Source organism: Haliotis rufescens, unplaced genomic scaffold (assembly GCF_023055435.1).
Source record: "Haliotis rufescens isolate VD_foot unplaced genomic scaffold, xgHalRufe1.0.p SCAF_18, whole genome shotgun sequence".
In the NCBI taxonomy this organism is placed as follows: domain Eukaryota; kingdom Metazoa; phylum Mollusca; class Gastropoda; order Lepetellida; family Haliotidae; genus Haliotis; species Haliotis rufescens.
Window position 1 is genome coordinate 19,496,322 of NW_025963868.1, and position 22,114 is coordinate 19,518,435.

At 40.1% G+C, this 22,114-nt stretch overlaps 1 protein-coding gene and 1 long non-coding RNA gene across 48 annotated transcripts in view; both read right to left on the minus strand.

The window, feature by feature from the left end:
• The window catches only part of LOC124125313 (zonadhesin-like), a 345,476-nt gene that overhangs the window by 298,856 nt on the left and 24,506 nt on the right, over positions 1-22,114 (minus strand). The window lies entirely within an intron of this gene.
• Positions 1,523-4,219, minus strand: LOC125381531. Its single transcript, XR_007221857.1, has 3 exons — positions 3,579-4,219; positions 2,383-2,503; positions 1,523-2,043 (listed from the first exon to the last, which is right to left on the minus strand). It is a non-coding gene; the product is annotated as an uncharacterized LOC125381531 (long non-coding RNA).

Below are 22,114 nucleotides of genomic sequence, written 5' to 3' on the forward strand. Positions count from 1 at the left end.
CGGCACACGGCACATAGGAGCCTTCCCCTACTCGCTTAGAGTAACACGAAAATGGGGTACGTCACAGTACGTTTCTAAAGTCGGTTGCCGAGTGGTAACGTACTGGGGGAAAAAAAGATTCTCTTTGGTATTTTCCCATCCGAGTTCAAAATACCTGCCATATTTATTGATAAATAATTGGATGTCGTACTTCACACTTCACACCGTCCCCATTTGAAAGTGAAAAGATAGATCACTCAATTGTTTTGTTTAGTGTTTGAAACCAGTTACTGCAGTAGGCCTACAGTATCTTATTCTATTTAATAGATAATTGGTTATTGGTTTGTTCTGACAACCATTCATAGAAAATGCACTGCAACTTTGCAGGGAAACTCTTTATCATCTATTATGGGACCAGATTTTAAAAAAAAGTGTTTAGAAACTATAAAAAAGAAGAAATATCTAATATATAATTAATTATTAAAAACAGTGGGTTGTTTAACTGAGTGGACCAGATATATGTAAAATGTTTACAAAAAGCTCATTTACTGTCACAATCAATACATATAAATTATCTAAGAAACTATAAGTAAAACTTGTTGAATATTAGTGAAAAATATTTGAAATTGTAAATCTTTGTTTGGAAATTTGGACCTCCCAACCTGACCTTTTGAGCAAAACATCTGTAACAACCACCCCCTAAAATGCAAATGAAATATGCAATCATTTTTTTATATGAGTGAGTGAGTAGGGTTTTACCCCGCTTTTAGCAATATTCCAGCAATATCACAACTGGGGGACACCAGAAAAGGGCTTCACATGTTGTGCCCATGTGGGGAATCGAACTTGGGTCTTCAGTGTGATGATCGAACGCTTTCACCACAAGGCTACCCCACCACCCTTTTTTATATTAACACTTCAAATAAAGTTTAGAAAACATATAATATGATTTACTTTCATCAATTTATTTTATTATGCATTTTAAGATCTATCATGCACAACAAACAAATCTGACAAGTAAAATAAGAGATTCGAGTACGATAAATGTTTATTTGCCAGCAAGTTGTGAAAGCATATGTAACTTGTAAGGTTATTAATTAATATCAGAGATATTGAAACATGCCCGCAATATTTCAAGAAGTATTCAAACCTACAGTAATAAACACATCATGTCAACATGATAGAACTATAAACTGTTTTGGTATTTATTGAATTATTAACATGTAATAAAAATTATGCATATATCATCAATACAAGTTACTTCTTATATAAGCATCCCTCCAGATTTAATGACAAAAATATATATGTAAATGGTATGATATTTTTTTGTAATGTTGTGCATAGATTGACTAATAAAAGACACTTTTTCATTTCAGAATCTATCTACACCTCATAAACAAGAGGTTCACTTTGGGGATTTGCAGAAATAGTTGAAGAATCAGAGAAAAATTATTCCATCTTGTGTTGTCCAGGTGATTCATGAAAGATTTCCATCTGATGTATGTAATGTTTTTCTCTATGCTCATTAAAAAAAACTTTTTTCATTGAAATCTTGTTTTATGGTCTCTGACAACAATCAGCCTTTGCTGTTTCATTTGATAAGTTTCTGTAATACATGATGGCTGATGCTGGATCAGGTAGTTTTGGGCAAGGGCGAAGGCCGGGAAAAGACTGAAGAAAATATCACAAGCACTGGCTAAATGCTCAGTGGCAACTTGTTAGTGCACTGGTTGACTATTTCAAAAGTACAGCTCTCTTGTTGTCGGAAGCACTGTACCTCACAAGACACTCTAATATTTTATGACTTGTAACTCTGCATGAAAATAAACACAATTTGCACACAATGAAAATTGGATCTCAACACCAGGTATTTCTTGTGACACCGTTGGGGCAGGATACTCTCACCTTTTGCGAACACCTGGTATTATCATTATTTGATAGCGATTCATTAACACCTGCTCATGATTTAGTCAGAATCGTACCATCAACTGTTTTTTACAGAGATTTCATATGAATATGGAAAGGGTTTTGTCGCATTTATACTCTTCCATATCATTGTGGGACCTGAAAAATATAAAAATAATTTTAACATAGATTTGTCAAAATAATATGTACACTGACTAAATAATTGTAAAAGAAGGTGGTAATTATCTTCAGCAGTGTCAGGCATGTCACTGGGTGCCTGAATACAAATATCATCAGTTAACTGTGTACAAATTGTATCAGATCTAAACTTTTATATGTCATTCACAGTAAATGTTCATTTGTCATCCACACTACACTTTTACAACAAAAGACAACAATCTAGAATATAATAGATACACAAAATAGTTCAATACAGATATTATTTGCATATAGCATTTACATTGTGTGATTATTCATTGTCAAAATATTATTTTGTACCTCATACTGTGAAGCACGGTGTGCCATGCTTCTGGTGTACATTGGACAGAGACTGTACACCATGATGGACTGGGGACCTGTACTTTCTGGGCATCGGTGTCTGGCATGACTTGGCTCGAAACTTCATATTTGAAAGATACAACATAGAAACATTAACACTTTTGTCATCTATATCTCACTATCACAAAATATAAAATGGTAACTTGATTGTTTTCATGTATAAATTTGCTATAAATTGTATATGTGTGTAAATTGCATTGAACATGAGTTTTGAATATTTTGGGTGGTAGGTGGGCGATGATTTTTGATAGTGACTGGATATTTTGTCAGCTACAAACCAGCAAAACCAGAAATCTTTTTAAAAAAAATATATATAAAGCCTAAATATAAAAAATAAACATGTTGCAACAATGTATTTTTGCGGATTTTTGCTTAAACAGTCTGAATCAAAATTATTGTACATGATTATTCAAAGATTATGTACACACACAAACACACACACACACAGAATTTCAATGAGTTTATATACCGTATTCGACGTAATAAGCGCCCAGGGCGCTCTCAAAATTAGAAATAGGGGGCGCTTATTAGAATATTATTTTGAGTTGAAAGATCGTAAATTTCGTGGTTTATGCAAACATCCTGCAATGTTTACATACGACAGATATATTTTTCAAGAATTTAATTGCCCATAATTAAGGGTGATATAACACACGAGTGCGTAATATGCGCGAATAAATAAGTCTTGCGTACATTGATCAATCGGAAGGGGTGCTGATTGGGATTGTTCACTAGCCAATATATTAGCAAATATCGCCGTGGGCGCTTATTAGAGCGGGGCGCTTATTACGTCGAATACGGTAATTTATAATTTGTTTTCCTGTGTTATTATAAGGTTTATTAATTACCGAAATGAGATGATTTGTGTTAATTCCAGACGGGAATGGCTGTAAAACTAAAACATTACGTAACACAACTTACTCCATCAACAGGAGTTTGCTGCATACTGCAACGATCAGCTGATCAGGAGTATCGACATAACCATGCATGATGCAGGAAGTGAACATGTGAACGAGACAACATCGCGGATATTCATGATTATCAAGTGAAACTATGTACAAATATCACCCTACCCCTGCTAAAATACATTTCTTAAATACTACTGTGGTTAGAATAAACTAAAACAGCAAACTTACCTGATCGAGTTACTTCAACTTTACGGCGTTTGTTTACAAAAACATCCCAGTCAGGGTCTTGATGAGAGTGCTGTCCCTTTAGCCCGTTTCCATATAAGGATCGTACACCATCCGCTTCCGATCAGTTTCAGCACAAGACCATATGTAACTAATGATAGTAACAAAAACGGCCTTCGGCCTCGTCTATAATTTTTTGGCGAGTTTTTTTTATTGTTATTATTAGTTACATACGGTCCTGTGGTTTCAGAACCAGCAGGTATCTAAACTCTCACGGAAGACGACAGCAACTCAGCAAGAGCCAATATGCGCAACACAAATGAACGAATAAGCGCAATTCATACAACGGACCCTTCCAGCCATAATCGCGAATCTTACAGTATGTTATCAGTGCATTGTTGTCTTCTCAGTCGCGATTTTGGAAACCGAAATAATTTTTGAGTAATTGTGCTTAGCGTTGTATCTTGGACAGCTCGGCACCGAACAAAACAATAGCTAGGCTGCGCATCTGAGAAGATAGAACCACACACCTACATACACCACGTGAAACGCGTCTAATAAAGTCTTATGACGTCATTCCTTTATCAATTGGCACCAATGACGTCATATTGCAAGGGGCATAAGCCATGGTGTGTTTATTATGGAAATAGCACAGGCCCCTGAAGCAGGATAGTGATATAACTGCAACACTTGGACCCATATATATAAATAGACAAGGTACGTCACTCGCCATCTTGGCCGAAGTGGAAATCGGCTGTATCGTTTAAATTAAATGGAAATGTGTGCATGTCATGTTCACAATACCTCCACACCTCCCTTCAAATACGACCTGCATGCCACAAACCTTTATTTTTTGCAATTTATTACCTATATCGGGCGATTTTATCGACACATTGGCTCAGTCGCGGCTGTGGGTCACGGAAGTATACAAAAATCTCCGCGCTCAATGGCCTCGAGTGCTCTGATTGGTAAATATCCCCATGTGCGTTTGTTATGGTTGGAGCGCGGACCAATCACAGCGCTCGAGGCAATTGAGCGCGGAGATTTTTGTATACTTCCGTGACCCACAGCCGCGACTGAGCCAATGTGTCGATAAAATCGCCCGATATAGGAAATAAATTGCAAAAAATAAAGGTTTGTGGCACGATACAGCCGATTTCCACTTCGGCCAAGATGGCGAGTGACGTACCTTGTCTATTTATATATATATGGTGAGTGAGTTAAAATTTAACGTCGCATCGGCATTATCTCAGCCATATAGCGACGATATATATATATGGGTCCAGTGTTTCAGTTATATCACTATCCTGCTTCAGGGGCCTGTGAGCCGGGACCCCGGCAGCGCGAGTGACCGACTGTTGGTCCTATATTCAAAGCGCGGCGCTAATGTGACATTTCAAATGTTCTTATCGGTGTCCTGCGTACTAACAACATGTCGCTTGAATTACTTGAGCGTCGGTGCTGGTTTGTTTGCAAACAGAACAGCAGGCACATGTTGTTAATGCGTATGCATAAACATGTCAACAATGCCCATATTTGGTCATATATCAATATTCATGGCCAACCAGATTTTGCAACCGGTTTCAGTTTGGTCTGTCAACGAACGAAAGTTGTTTTGTATTTACACTTAAATATATTTTAACGTGGGTAATAAGTAAAATACCACACTCATTCTCGTTAGATACCATTTTTACGAAACTCGTGAACTTTCAATGGTATCTGACCTCGCTTTCGCTCGGTCAGATACCATTGAAAGTCCACTCGTTTCGTAAAAATGGTATATAACGAGAATGAGTGTAGTATTCTCTATACATGTATCAAGTATTAAGAAAAACAAATTGTCACTTGAAACGTTTCTGAAGACTTTAACTGATATATTTCGGATAGAGAAATCAATTGCACACAAAAACAATACAATAAGACAGTTTGACAGTAAATGGAAAGATTTGGCAAATGAACTGTCTAGTTAATATGTCTCTATTTTTTATTATTTTTTTTTTTTATTAAGTTTAGAAAGACATGAAAGATTTGAGAGAGGTAGATATGCCCAAGAGAGACAGAACCTAGCACAGAATGTTTTTCACCACCTAAACCTATGATTTCAGTCAGATGCGAAGGGCGTAAATGAGAGCGTTTGTTGGCAACTTTGTTTAAGTAGCCCATGCTGACACACCTAACTGATGCACTTGTGTCAACAAGAGCTGTAGTTCTCACTTGTTTCACCTTTACATGAACAGTGTTCTTTGTCAAGGGAGACACAAGTGATACAAAGGCTGACTCTTTCCTGACCCCAGATCGCTGAGTATCAGGTATCCTGTGGTGGTCGGTATGGATCCTGTGGTGGCCGGTATGGATCCTGTGGTGGTTGGTATGGATCATGTGGTGGCCGGTATGGATCCTTTGGTGGTCGGTATGGATCCTGTGGTGGCCGGTGTGGATCCTGTGGTGGCCGGTATGGATCCTGTGGTGGCCGGTGTGGATCATGTAGTAGTTGGTATGGTTCCTGTAGTGGTACTGATGGAAGGTACTGTTGTGGTTGCTGGTGGTGTCTTGGTGATGGGGATGGTGGCTGTTGCTGGTGTTGCTGGACTTCGAGCTCGTGCTGCTGATGGTGGGATGAGGGAGTTGCTGACTGTACAGCACAAGCCCTGTTTGTAGTGATCAGCATGGCCACCAAGTTCGTTAATCATATTTACTAATAGATTTTAAACTTGCTCTAATTCTTCAGATGGAAGATGCTTATAAGGATTACATATGCGAGATTAGTCCACAAAGAAGTTATTGAGAATATTAGCAATATCCATGGAATTATCATAAAACCTATCCCAAAATATAATTCGGGGAAAGTTATGCTTTGCAGTTTCAAGTTTAAGAAAATCCTTTACTAAACGCCACCAAGTCTTTGTACCATAAAAACTATTTATTACAGTATTAATTTTGCCTTAAGGACATAGTCGTTTACTTTATTTCTTAACAGCCTAAAATTTGCCCAATCAGCTGGAATATTACGTCTTTTAGCTTTCTTATATTGGCGATTTTGTTTTCTAATAAAGGAACGTATTTCACTATTGATCCACTGTGGATCCTTTTATCATATGTTATCAATTTGATTAGGAATATGTTCATCAAAAACTTTTATAATTCGAGATGTAAGTTCGTCAGTAATTGTGTTCACATCACCCGATGTGAATAATAAATCACTATCAATATTCAGCATGTCAGCCATCTAGGTCTGCTATAGAATAATAGTACACATTGCATTTGAAGGAATGGCATTTAGGGATTATTTCTTTTATGGTTACAAATATTGGGTAGTGATCACTGCAAACTGGATTAAGTACTCCCGAGTCCCGTACACTATCAACGTCTGTCACAAAAAGTAAATCTATCAACGTACTGGAATGTTGGGTGATCCTTGATACAAAACACAGTGATTCACCATCAGCTCAAAACACAGCCGATTCACCATCAGCTCACAATAAGCTGATTTACCATCACTTCTCAAATTAGGAATGTAAATCACAAAAAGTCGATTGCCATCACTTCTCAATGTAAATCACAATAAGCCGTTTGCCATCACTTCTCAACGTAAAACACAATAAGCCGATTGCCATCATTTCCTAATGTAAATCACAAAAGTCGATTGTCATCACTTTTCAATGTAAATCACATTATGGCCCGGGAAGGCGAAAATCAATCCCTCAGAGTTAGAAATTATGTTCGCCTTCCCGGTCATCACAAAATTCTTATTATGGCAGATGATCGCCTTCCCGGTACTTGTTAATTACAAAGGAAACACCAATGAAATGAGGACACTATTTTATCTGGGCAACAAAGTCAATATATAACAAGTATAGTATAACATATCATATATCATGCATGTATTTGAAGATGTATATAGACATACATTTTATCATTTATGTAATAATTCAGTTCATTCCCAGTGCAGTAGATCTGCCACATCGTCAGTGTAGTCCATTGTTGTCGTCAATTGGTTCAACAGATCTTCTTTCAAGGCACGGGGTCTAGAGTCAATCACTCGGTACTTTCCGAGCAGGTGCTCTTGGGTGAGCGCCTAGCTGCTCAACCCTCACTTCTGTTAGTGTCTAGCTGAAACACCCGGGGAGTCCGGGAGTCCGGGAGTTGTGTGCAGCCTCTTGGATGTATTCAAAAGCTCTCACGTAAGTACACTCTGCCTTGTTTGGTAGAAGACAGAATTCAAGAGGGAACATATGCTCTTGAAACTCAGCATGAATGGTGTACACTTGGTCGAACAGCTTCGGAGAAGGCGAGAAAGTGCCATCTGCATACACAATGTCTGCTTCACACAACAGTTCTAGGTTCTTGTCAGTAGTGAAGATAAGGATAGGGTCTTCGCCTTCTGACATAGGTACCGTATGAAGAAATCTCTCCTCCTTGAGTACGGGTCCACTCTCCTTCTAAGTTGACGTGTAGTCTACTTTGAGGGCGGGCATGGAACAGTCTTGTGACGCTGGCGGTAAAGGATCTTCATCGCTGCAAAGGTCGGGATCTCAGCCAGCACACCATCAGGTACAACGTCATGGTTGGCGATCTCATCATCGTAGATCCTGGGTATAGGAGTCACCTCGGTCTTGGTACGATGAACTAGTTTCGATTTGAAGGCATCAACGTGCATGATGAAGGGCTGTTCTACATGGTTGTGTGCCTGTCCTTATGACTGAAGGACATCATCGGAGGTGATGAGTTTGGCCTTGCACTGGCTGGTGACACACTTCCAATAAGTCTTCTCATCAGTCTTTTTGTTAATACGATACTTATGACCACTGTAGTAAAGATGCTTGCCGCCACGAACAGAGTCGATGAAAATCAAACGTACCTGTGCATTAGCCATCGTTTTGAACGTTAATGATCTTGTACATATAAAAATCTTATATACTTCTTACTTGGGTTTCAGAACAAAGAGACATCCTACTCACAATTCAAACAACTTTTGCGTTAAAGTCGCATCTTCTCAATACAAGATATAGTAGTAGAGATTAACTGATTCCCGCGTGTTGTTATAGCTTCATCGTTTCTTTACTAGATTACTTAATCTGAGTTCAATGGAAGTTAGTAATCACATTCTCTGAGTTCAATTTTTTTTATCTCTTTCTTCACTTTTCCGTCTCACAACACCCCAGTGTCCTCAATGTATAAAAGTGTCCGTTGTATACATAACGAGGGTACACATCACTGATCTTTTCATTCGCCTTCCCGGTCCCAAGTCCCTTACCCCTTACCCCTCCATTCGCCTTTCCGGTACTACTGGTAAATAGATTTTCGACTTCCCGGCCCGACACCAAGCAGATTGCCATCACTTCTCAATGTAAATCACAAAAAGTCGATTGCCATCACTTCTCAATGTAAATCACAATAAGCAGATTGCCATCACTTCTCAACGTAAATCACAATAAGCCGTTTGCCATCACTTCTCAATGTAAAACACAAAAAGCCGATTGCCATCACTTCTCAAATTAGGAATGTAGGTAGTTTTATGGGTTTGTTCTCAGCAAGGCTACACCACGAGGATGTATAAACAAAACGCTAAAACGGCTCACCTCTTGGCCAGGTAACCAATTAACTTGAACAATGGCCATGATGTGTTTATTTAAGGCTTAGGGAAAGTTGAAAAATCGGAAACATTAATTTTAATGCATTTTACAATTGCAGTACACATTCAAACATAGTTCATACAAGGCTCATACACAGTTACAATAACTTAAGAACAAATGCAGCATTGTCTGTGCAGTCGATAGGAGTGATGTCATCTCGTGACAGCCTGTCGTTCAGTGTAGTCAGGCGCCGGTTGATGTCTTGATACTTCCTTCTTTTTGGTGGATGACATCTTGCAGTGTACGGGACTCGTTGTCCGGCAGTGTACTGAACCAGCTGCATTTCATTCTTCTTCTGCTTGGCGAACAGGAAGCTGATAAGTTTAAAAATCACTAATAGGCTTTGCCGATGTTTTTCTTGAGTCGCCCATGCCAACCCTCCTAATGGTCATTCGTTCTTGTGTCAAAGTGGTTCCATGACTGTCGTGTCAACTCCACTACCCAGTTCTCGGTAACATAGTCTCGAACCTGACAATCAATATAGAAATCTCTTCTTTTGCCAACTCTGTACATGTAGCCATATATACAAAGATATCTACCGCCTACCAAAAAGTTGAAATAAACATGTAATCTATACTAACTGAGCATTCGCAATTTCGATTGTAATGCATTTGAAGGAAGGAAAGAAGAATGTTTCGTCAGGCTTGTGTGTGGTGTTGTTAGCTTGTCGTTGGAGTGGTGTGCAGTGACCTTGGTCTTGCCGTAGGGGCTGGTTATGAGAGTTCTATGAAATAGCGTGCCTGGATTGAGTTATGTTTCTCGCGCGGACGTCACGCTTGGAATTTCGATCCCGATCTGAATCTTAGAAAGTTGTGATTTATAGACAGTGTTTATGAACAGGTAAATTGTTTGGAATTGTTTCCAAAGTCTGTTTTGAAGAGCAGAATTTTTTAGAAATTTAGCAATTGCTGAGTAGATAGATGGCCGTTGTGTTTGTAGGTTGTAGTTGTAATCTGATGTCATTTTGATATTGTGGAGGGAGGGATTGGTATAATTGGATGTGTTTTGGGGTCAGGAGGGAGCAGTGATTGAAGATGTGCATGGTTAAGGTCTTCTGGTCTATTGGAATGTGTGCAGTTTTTCATGGGGATGTCTGTTTTGTGTATTCAGTGTTGTGTTTAAGTTAGTTTGGCCGCTATGGGTTCTGTTTATTATCTTATCTAAAAGGACCGAATTAAATTTTAGTAAAATTGAGGCATTTTGTGATTGGCTTAGTTAAAAGGGATTTTATCCATGTGGATTTGCAGTTTTGAAAAAGAATTTGGAAATTTTGAGTTTTGATGTATTTCTTAATAAGTGATTTTGATTCGGATTTACGAGCAGTGAAATGTATTGAGGGGGATGTGAGTGTAGTTGCTGTTTTTGCAGCCAGGTCAGCGAGGTCATTTCCCCGTATCCCTGTCCGGTGTGGCTGGGTATCCATAGTAGTGTAATGATTTGTTATATGAACTTAATATTGAGTTTGGTGTACCATATTATTTATGATATCTGGGCGTGATTTTGAATGGTTTATTTTAATTTGTCGTATCGAACCTAATGAGTCTGAAACAAAAGATTGTTTGATACTTTTATTTGATTTAATGCACACTGAATGGCCATAAATTTAGCTGTATTAGAATGCGAGAAGTTAGTACAATGAACATTCGTTGTGAATGTATCAGGCTGGGTTACATGGATGCCCAGACCGGTTGTTAAGTTGGTGTTTTGGAAGCATCGGTATAGATATGTGTATGTTGTGGCCAGTTTTGTTGTATGTAATTTAGTGAAAGTGTGGCTTTTTCTGTATGGGTGAGGTTTGGTTGGTTTTGGAATGTAGTATGTAGTGATGTGTCGGTGGTATTTGTGGCTGATAAGTTTGTAAATTGGGTTTGTTGGACCCCAGCCCAGTAATTGAGTATTGTTTGGTTTCGTCTAGGTTGTATTGATGTGATACCTGATAGTATTAATAGGGTGTTAAGGGAGGTACCGGCCGTGGTGCCCGGGCCTGTTTTTAGGGCTTTGTATTGAATGGAGTTTAGGTTAGGAGTTTCACGGATTTTCCGAGATAGTGTGGAGGACTGGAGTGGCATAGTCCAGTTTGGGTTGAATGAGGGTTTTATATAATATATGTTATGCAGTGTGTGTTTGTCAGCACCCCAATCAGAGCCTATGATGGCTCTCATAAGGTTTATGTCTTTTTTGCATGAGTTGAACAAGTTATAAATATGGGGTGCCCATGAAATTTTGAAATTCAATCATGAAGTTAAATAGGGTGGGGGATAATATGTTCCCCTGTGGGGTGCCATTTTCTAAAGGATAAGGGTCTGATTGTGTCTGATGGAATTTTTACTGTTATGTTTCTGCCCTTTAAGAATGAATGAATGAAATTTAGAATTCTTCCATCTATGGCTTTATCCTTTAATTTTTTAACTGGGCCGTTATACCAAACCACGTCGAATGCTTTACTAAAGTCAATAAAGATGGCCAAAGTGTATATATTTGTGCTTTTGCTGTCTTAACATTATGTTCTAAATGTAAAATAAGGTCTAAAGTTTGGCAATTTGGCGTTAAGTAAGTAGGTTTTTAGTAAAAAATGTAATTGAAGTCTGTTGTTTATTATGGATTACAATATTTTACATAAGTGGGAGGTCAGTGAGATGGGGCGGTAGCTAGGAATCCGGAGATTTCCATGTTTTGGGGTCAGTTCAGGAGGCCCAAATTTGCTTATAAAGTTGAAAAAGTAGTTTTTGAATATTGATGGGGAGGTGATTAAGTATGATGTAACTGAGTTTGTCTGACCCTGTGGCTGAGGCTGTGTTTTTGTTATTTAGTGCAGTTTGAAGTTCATGTGAGTTTGTGGTTTTTATGTGGGAGGTGTGTTTGAGCTGATCTGTTTTGGTTGGCTGGTTATTTATTGTGTTTTGTAGTTGTGTGTGGTTGGTGGAGCTGCTTGATGCCGAGAAGTGAGTAGCCATGGCGTTAGCTTTATCTTTGTTTGTGGGGAATATTCGGGTAGGATTTTGATTTGGATGGGCTCAAATTTTCTCCAAAGAACTTTAGTATTCTCTGTCCAAGGTATTTGTGAGTGTTAAATAATCGTAATTGGAAGGTGACTTTGTGTACCTCCACCTGAACTACAATAAGCCGTCCTTCCGGTGCTGACGATTTGGGATGAGTGACAGGTACATTGTCATGACCAGAGGGACCTTGGACGTTTGTTACCGTAGTTCACCCAGCAATCAAAAAAGAAGTTTTTCTTTTAACTGCTTTTATTCACACTTTGTGTTGGATGTCAACCCAATCTATTTGTCACTTAAATAAGAGACTTCGTCCTCAAAGGTTAAGTCTCAGTCGAAACGCTGGTGCCTCAAATTGGTTTCTGGTTCGAAAGATCGTGACAACACATAGCGAGAGCGGGCGCGCACCAGACTCCAGATTTCGAGTACGCCCTACCCTTAAAAACCCGGGTTCCAACGTCACAGCAATCATAATGATCGTTTCCCATTGGTCGGTAACCTTTCACCCTTCCAACAGACCATTCTACTTTACTCATAGTTCATTTACCTTGAATCATTATTTGTTCCTCTGTAAAATAAAGTCAACGATATCTAGGAATCTAGGAGTTTGCCTCTCTAATATCATAAATGTTTTATTGTTGGTCGGTCATTTCTGCTCTATTTCGGGCAGTTAAGATGCTATATATAACCTTATTACTCTTACCACGATACCCCTTGCCCACGTGGCCCTGTGCTGCTCTCACCTTGGAGAGGTGGATATCTACCCAAAGACGATACCTACTCAATGATGTTACGCAACGCACGTGCAATACGTGCTCGGGCTTGACTTCCGAATGTCACTTGTCGTCTGATGAATAAACGAAGTGGGAAATTGTCTCTTGGTTATTGAAAGAACACTACAATTTAGGCGAAGAGGATGGGATTCTACATGTGTGGTACCAAGAAGACCAATCTGTAGGTTGGTGACAAACGTTCGCTCTGTATTAATGGGACTGAAAGCGCTTGTTGTAGTGTGCGCTGTGCTGTTCAAAATGGCGTCCTCGACATATGGTCGAACGGAGGGATTTTCAGTGTCAGAAAATGCAGACTGTATTGAGTACATTGAAAGACATAATCAGTATTTCGTCGCAAACGATGTTGAAGATGCCGGGAAGAGGAAAGCGATATTGCTTACCGTAGTAGGTAAAGAAACCTACTCTCTCATGAGGACTTACCGGCAAAACCCGCTGACAAGTCATATGCAGAATTGTGGATGTCCTTTAAAGCCATGGGAATCCCAAACCATTAGTTATCGCCGAAAGATTCAAGTTTTATCAGCGAAAACAACGCTCTGGTGAATCAGTGAGTGCATGTATGGCTGAACTTTGCAAACTGAGGGAACATTGCGATTTTGGTGGATTTCTTGATGATGCAATGAGAGACATGTTTGTGTGTGGACTCGCTTCAGTAGCTATGCAGCGTAGATTGCATGCTGAGAAGAATTTGAACTTAAAGAAATCAATGGAAATATCTTTGAGTATGGAAGCTGCGAATAAGGAGATTAATGAGTTTGGTCATAAAGTAAGTGTACTTGTGAAGTCTGACAAGGGCCGAAGTATTCAGACCAGCAAGCTGGACCGATGTCTCGGGATAACCGTGAATGTTGGCGCTGTGGAAAGAAAAACTACAACAGTGACAATTGTTATTACAAAAAAAGCATATGTCATGTCTGTCAGAAGCAAGGACACAATAGCAGGAGGTGACATGAGAAGCCACAGGAGAAGAAAACCAGAAAAACTTAAGAAGCCAAAGTCAGGTATATGGATACAACAGTGGAACATGATTTACCTGAAAGCAGTGATGAGGATACAGACTCTTGTGAGGACACAATGAGTTATACTTTATTCACTGTAAAATCCATCGCAGGTGATAAGCCTATCTTCATTCCGATGTGTGTTGAAGGGTCAAGCATTTCATTGGAGTTGGATACTGGAGCTGGAGTAACTTTGATTTCGGGGGAGTAGTACAAGAGAGATTTCAGGCATATTCCGCTGAAAACCGCCAACCTGCCGTACCTGGAGACTTATACTGCAGAAACGTTACCTGTTTGGGGAAAAATACAGATTGACTATAATGAGCAGTCAATCACTTTACCTGTATATGTGGCGACAGGAAGTGGACCGGCGCTCCTAGGCAGAAACTGGCTATCTCAGGTACAGATTGACTGGTATTTCATTGGCAGAGTAAATACCGTGCGAGTTGACAATTCCCAGAAGGACTTTGAACAGTTGTTATCAAAGTATTCAGCCCATTTGATGGCAGTTTGTGAACTTTGAATGGTGTTAAGCTTTATCTGTCTGTAAAACCCAGAGCAAAACCAAAGTTCTATAAACCAAGAACTATTACATATGCACTTCAGGATAAGGTAGCTGAGGAACTGGATAGACTAGAGAAGACTGGGGTCATTGAGAAAGTGGAATATTCTGAATAGGCTGCTCCCATTGTACCGATACTCAAACCTTCAGGCGCTGTGAGGATATGTGGGGATTATAGTGAGTGAGTGAGTGAGTTGGGCTTAACGCCGCTTTTAACAGTATTCCAGTTATATTGCGGCGTGTCAGCTTAATGTGGGAGGAAAGCCCGAAGTGATGCAGGTCTCGGACGTTTACCACTTCGGTGAAACCCACGAGCACGGGTATGGTGCTGACAAACCTAGAAACATAATCGGGGCGAACCGGGATTCGAACCCACAATCATAGGTTTCTGGCATGCCCAAGAGACGCAACTCTGCACAGCGAATCGCGGCGCCTTAGACGACTGGGCCACCCGTGCCTCCTGGGGATTATAAGCTGACAGTGGACAGAGACTTGGAGGTGTCTCAGTATCCTTTGCCAGCAGATTTACTCAACCAACTGAATGGTGGGAAGAAATTCACCAAATTAGACCTACCACAAGCCTATCAACAAGTGTTACGTGTTGATGACTCTAAGAAATATGTGACTGTGAACGCCCACAAGGGCCTCTATCGTTATACACGATTACCCTTCAGGGTAGCTTCAGCCCCTGCTTTATTCCAGAATGTCATGGACCAGGTGTTACAGGGTCTTCCAGCATTTGGAGATTTCATAGATGACCTGTAAGTAACCTGAATGTGTTTGAACGTTTGGATTCTTATGGCATCAAACTAAATAAGTGGAAGTGTACTTTCCTTCAACCATCTATGGAGTATCTTGGTTTCAGGGTGACAGGTATTCATCCGACGGAATCCAAGATTGATGTTATCCGGAATGCACCCAAACCAACAAATATGACAGAACTACAATCCTTTTTGGGGTGTGTGAACTATTACCGAAAGTTTAAACCAGATTAAATAAACTTCTGCAGAAAGGAACAACGTTTCTTTGGGACAGCTCGCGTGAGAAAACCTCTGATGTCCTAGTCCACTATGACCCAAAACAGATTGTCTTTCCAGATACCATAAGCAGACACTGACGGTCAGAAATCAACTTCACACACATTTTGGATACGAGAAGCTTCTTCAGTGCATATCACACAGATTGATAAACTGCCTGTTACATCCAGAGACATATCAGCTGCAACTGTACGAGACAAAGTGTTATCTCAAGTGAAACATTTCAGTGTTTGTGGTTGGCCTTCAGAAGGTGATATTTCTCCTGAATTCCTTCCGTATTATAGCAGGAAGGACGAATTGACATGTGAAGAGGGCTGCTTACTTTGGGGAGTGAGAGTAGTAGTACCCACTCAGTACCGAGTTGAGATTTTGTATTGTCTTCATGACTCTCATCCGGTGATTGTGCACATGAAATCTCGAGGAAAGGATTCATGTTGTGGTGGCCCAATTTTGATACAGACAGAGAGCAGCTAGTTAGAAACTGTTCATCTTGTCAAAGCGTACAATCGGTCCCACCTGCAACCAGACAGAATTCCTGGATCTGGCCTTCCCGTCTTTATCAAAGGATTCACGTTGACTTTGCTGGTCCCTTTATGTGTGAGAACTTTCTTATTGTGGTGGATGCTATGTCCAAAAGGCCTGAAGTAGTTCAGATGAAATCAACAGTTGTTGTTGATTTCATCTGTAACATAAATGTTTTGAGAAAGCTCTTTTCTTCTTATGGCCTTCCCGATCAGCTAATCTCTGATAATGGACCACAGTTTACCTCTCATGAGTTCAAGTCATTTCTGAAGAAAAATGGAGTGAAACATATTGTATCCTCGCCATACCACCCAAGCGCTAATGGTGAGATAGAGCGTTTCGTCAGAACTTTTAAGACTACTATGAAATCCATGAGGGCATCTACCTCTACTCTACCACAGCGACTGTACAGATTTCTGCTGTCCTACCGAACCACACCTCACAATACAACGAAAACGACCCCTGCAGAACTGTTCATGTGGAAGCATATTTGTACTAGACTCGATTTACTGAGACCAGATCTTGATTCTACAGTTCAAAGAAAAGTGTCTCCAAAAGTGGATGTTGGGAAGCTTTTCGAAGATGGTGACCAGGTTCTGGTGAGGGACAACAGGGGTCGTACCGAACAATTGCTCAAGGGGGTTGTACTCAATGTCTTAGGTCTTGTGACTTACAAGGTTCAGGTAGAGAACTTTGAGTGGAAGGGCAATGTCCATCAGCTGATAACTATGCCAGGAACGCCTGATCTATCAGTAACATCCACTACTGAGGACGTTACAATCCCTGATATGTCTGAAAGTGCGCCTATGTCTGGGGTAGAGAAGACTCCAGTCGCAAGTAAAAATGGGTAATTTTCGGGCTGTAGAGTGTGACAAGGTCTCCAGAGACTGATATTGTACCTGTGACAGAAACACTGACTCGAAGATATCCTGACATAAAGAGGAAGAAACCAGAAAGACTGTCTTTTTGAACTCCAAGTGTAACATTAACACTGCTGGGATTAAAACCTGGGTCACAGGCCTTGTAGCATTCCTGAGTCATGGTGACCTAGTTAAGTGTCTTATTGAACTGTTAGTGTTACATTAACACTGCCGGTATCATAAATATCTGTGTCATGGTGACCTAGTTAAGTGTGTTCGTGTGTAGACAATGGATTGAGGTTATTGACCTACTGGCCACATTTTAGGTCAGTGTGACATTTTTGTTTCTATGATTGACATTGATTTTGATACTTTGCTTTTAAAACGGCCGTAAGATCGTTCTATTATTTCATGATAGTTTTTTGTTTGTTTTTTAGGGGGAAAAGTGTAAAATATAAGGTTTTGTTACATAACTCTAATACAATTCACAATACTTTTCAACAGTACATGAAGGATGGACAAAAATTCTCAATATAAGGGATGGACACTTCGAGAGGGTGATACATCTTTGTGGTTTTCACTTCTCAATATCACAAGAAGGATGAACACTTCGAAAGGGTGACACACTAATGTAATTGTTAATAATTCTCAGGGACGTATATACACCGTCATATTTCTGGTTTCTCACACCAATCTTCACTCAAAGGCATCTCAGTGGATGTATGTGTGATGTGAAAATAATATTATTTCTATATTCATGTATGCAACATAGTAAAACCCTGAGCCAAGGATCGTTCTGATTGTAGCAAGCTAAAACATGAATGTCACAGTCGTTGTTGTCTGTTATTGTTAATTTTGTGGTTGTTTAGTTTTTGTTGTTGTTAGGTTTGGTTTCTTTTTGTCATTTAAGAATATCAAACACCATGAGCGTAACTTGGATGTACGTCTTTATGGATGACTGGTGGGAGTGAGCTTTAACTTCTGGTGATCTGGCGTTTCGGATTGGTGGCACAGTGTAACTATGGTGATCAAGAAGAATGAATAATCTGTGACAAGATAGTGTACAGCGTGTCTGAAAAAGTTCAACAATTTCTCTTGTGAGATGACAACCTTGATCTGAAGAAAGCTCTATAAATTTGTCATTCTCGTGAACGGGCAAATAAGCAAGTAAGTGTCATGAAAGAACCAAATAAAGACAGCAAACTGATCAAAATCAAATCAAAACCTGAGCCACCTAAAACTAAATCAAACAAAAGGAAGGAAAATGGGAAAACTTGCATATTTTGTGCAAACATTCATCCCTTGAAGAAAGAAAAGTGCCTGCCTGGGGAAAGACCTGCTCGAAATGTAAAGAATGCAAACTGTTGCAAATACAAGAACGTTAGAACTGTCGGTGCAGAGGTTAGCGACATGGTTGAATATGTTCAACACTATCAAGTCTATCATGGTAACTGCGCTCATAAATGTGAACGCCTGTGACGTTCGATTTCAACTTGACAGTGGAGCCGACGACAATGACATCAACAAGAAATTTGTACATAAAAGCCAAGTTCGACGTACAAATACAACCCTGCACATGCTCTACAATACCATTTAAGTCAAAAGGTGAAGTTGACCTGTTAGTCAGAAACCTTAAGTCTGTGGAGGATCACACTGTGAAGTCTGTGCTTGTTTCAAACAAACTCCAAAATCTGTTGGGTTTGAAAGCAATTTAAGACCTCGGACTAATAACAGTGAACACGGATAAATTCATTGAGAAGGTGTACAGCTCTGATGAAGGCCAACTTGGGATCGAGGGGAGGTAACTCTTACCCCTAACCCCAGAAGTGAAGCCAAAAGCTCTTCCCTGTAGAAAACTGCCCATTGCATTACAACAAAAGGTCAAGGAAGAAATAACTCGTCTATGTGACAGTGTTGTTCTTGTACCAATAATAAAACCGACTCAGTGGGTGAGTCAAATGGCTGTGGTACACAAGACTAATGGAAAGCTACGAATCTGCATAGATCCGAAGACGTTTTACCTCAACTGGCAAATGCAAGGTTTTTCAGCAAAGTTGATGTACAGGAAGTTATCTGGCATGTTCGACTTGATGAGCAGAGCAGTGAGACATTGATGATAACTCCCTTTGGAAGATTCAAATAGGCAAGACTCCCATTCGGTCTAAAGGTGTCATGTAAAATATTCCAATGTAAGCTGAATGAGGCTTTGGAAGATCTCGATGGAACATTTACTATAGCCAATGACATCATTAATGCTGGTCCGGGAACTACTGATGACAAAGCCCTGAAAGATAATGAAAGGAAACTTTAACTTCTGTACCAGAGATGTTGTTAAAGCTGTAACTGGCCTGAAGGAAGTCTCATTCTATGGAGACACAATCACTGCTGATGGTATAAAAGCTCACCAGTCTAACATTGAGGTGATTGTGAAGATGCCTTGCTGGTGTTCGAAGATTCTACGGCATGGTCCGGTATATGTTAACATTTCCGCAAGCAGTAACTCGATAGGATGCAGATTTCAGATGGACATCTGAACATGAAAGTACTTTTCAACAGATGAAAACACACCAGTCCTGGCATATTATGACCCTAACAAAAATACTTGTTATCCAGGTCGACAGCAGCAAGGATGATATCATTGTTGTAATGCTCCAGGATGGAAAGCCGATAGAACATGCATCTCATGCTCTGACGGCTTCTGAAAAGAAATGGGCTCAGATAGCGAAAGAGGCCCTGGCAACTCTGTATGGTGTTGTCTGATTCGACCAGTACACATATGGCCGCAAGGTAATCGTTGAGAGTGATCACAAGCCACCAGAAGTAATTCTACGAAAACCCCTGAGTAATGCTCCTCGTAGACTCCAGGACATCATGATGTTGACTTCAGTTACAAGAAAGGTACATCACATCATACTCTAGGTAGAACGTATCTCACTGAATGATGAGCATCAAGGTGAATGACAACATTAAGGATTCCAGGCAACTGCTGAGGATTGAAATCTGTAAATACTGATCAAGGTCATCACATATGGCTGACCTAATAGTAAGGACCAAGTACCAGATTTGATGTGAGAGACACTGGAGCAGCTGGAGCAGAGTGGAGAGATAAGCTCGAGCCTGGTTGCTGACACACTTGAATGTCAAAGACAGCATTTTGTACATGACCCTTGACTCAGATGGAAGCCAGCATAGATGCTTGCAATTGAGGACAGGAGAGATGTGTGACGTACGTGGTGTCCTTGTCACAGTCCTGGCTGCCATGTTCTGCACTAACTGGAGACGGTCTAGCGTTTGCTTTGAACAAGCTGTTCCCATAGTCTAGCCGAGACAACACAAATCAGGTTCTTAGTCGCTCCTGTGGTTATGTGGTTCCTTATCTAACTAATACATCTTAAGTGAAAGTAGCATGATCCTCAAAGCTGGTTAACTTGGGCATCGAGGGTAAGGTAATGTTTATACCTAGACTTTTCACTTTGTCCATGAAGTCAATCTGCAATTGTCCAATGGTATAGGTTGTCTCTGCTAAACTGCAAGTTGAAGTTTCATTCCAGCAATTGTAGGGCTTCAGTTTTGTCATCATTTAACGTACGCCTCCTTGATGACTTTAAAGACTTAATGTCAATACAACACTCAAAAATGTGACCCAGTGATACTGACGTTTCTTTTGCTTTAAATGCATTGAGCAGTTGTGATGTCATTGTTAAGGGAGAAGCCTCAAGAAGTCCTGACATCAAGCAGAAACTTCACAAGTTGCAAAAGGGAACTGATGCAATGACTCGACGTGCGAGAAGAACCGTGTACTGGCCCGGAATGACCCAAGAACTGAAACAAATGGCTCAAAGTTGTGAAGCCTGTCAGGAAATGGCAGCTCGTACTACCAAACCACTTCGGAAACAGCACACGGCAGTGATGCTCCCTGGATAAAGATCGGACTTGATCTTTTCGAAATCAAAGTTAGACAGTACCTGATCTCGGTCGACTATTACTCCAACTTTATAGAAGTTGACTATCCCCAGAGAACAACTTCCAGTGCGATAGTTGTTATTCCCAAGAAACAGTTTGCTCGATTCCACAAACCATTGTTTTCTGACGGTGAATTTGAATAGTTTATCAAGAATTTGGAAATCTCACACATCACTTCATCCCCACAACACCAACGGGCAAATGCAGTTAAAGTCATCAAACACATGATGCTGAAATGTTTGAAAAATGGTGAGGATCATCTGAAGCTCTAATGGAACAAAGAAACACACCTAGTCAGGATACAGGACTTAGTCCCTGTCAAATGATGTTTGGCCGACATACAAGAACACAACTTGCAACACAACAGCAAAAAGGAGAAAGGAGTGTGTACGGAAATACTACAACAAAACAGCTCCTGACTTGGCATATTCCTGTCAATTTGACAGAATGTATATTTCCAGAGAGAGGAGAATGGTAGATTGGTTCTGAGTAAAGTGACAGACTGTCTTGAAAATGATGCTTACAGAGTTCAAGCACAGGAAGGTGCTCAATTCAGATGAAGCAGGATTCATATCCGTCCAACCAAAGTGGAAGCTGTTATCCGTGACAAGTCTCCAGAGCGACTTCAGAAAGGATGTTTGGAATCTAGTCCCATGTACACCAAAACATACGACTCTAAAGCCAAGGACTCCAAGTAACCAGAGTACTCCTCGTCGACCGATGCCGAACCCTCAACGCAACACTGCTGAAAATAGCGAACAATGTCTAAGCAGCAAGTCTGACGTCAACAATGACAATGCTACTCCCAACGTTCCAGTCCATTCACCAGAACCAGTCTGAACACTTTGCAAGCTCCAACCATCACCAAGGTTCCTGCTGAAGTAAAATTAACTTTAATTGTTGTGTTACTGAATGCTTCTTTTCCATTTCAGATCAAAGAGACTCTTTTTTCTTTAAACGAAAAGTAATGTTGATAACATTGGTTTAACTGTAATACCAGATAGTGTTTCTTTCCGCCTGACTCCTACCTTCACATGATCGCTTGTGAATTCCAACTTTTGATGTAACTTTGTTGTTGTAGTTGGTTACCAACCACATGTCTGTTTGTTGCCTCTATCTAATACAAGGCCACAAGCTATTCTAACTGTAACCTCACACGCTATCAACAGTTTTG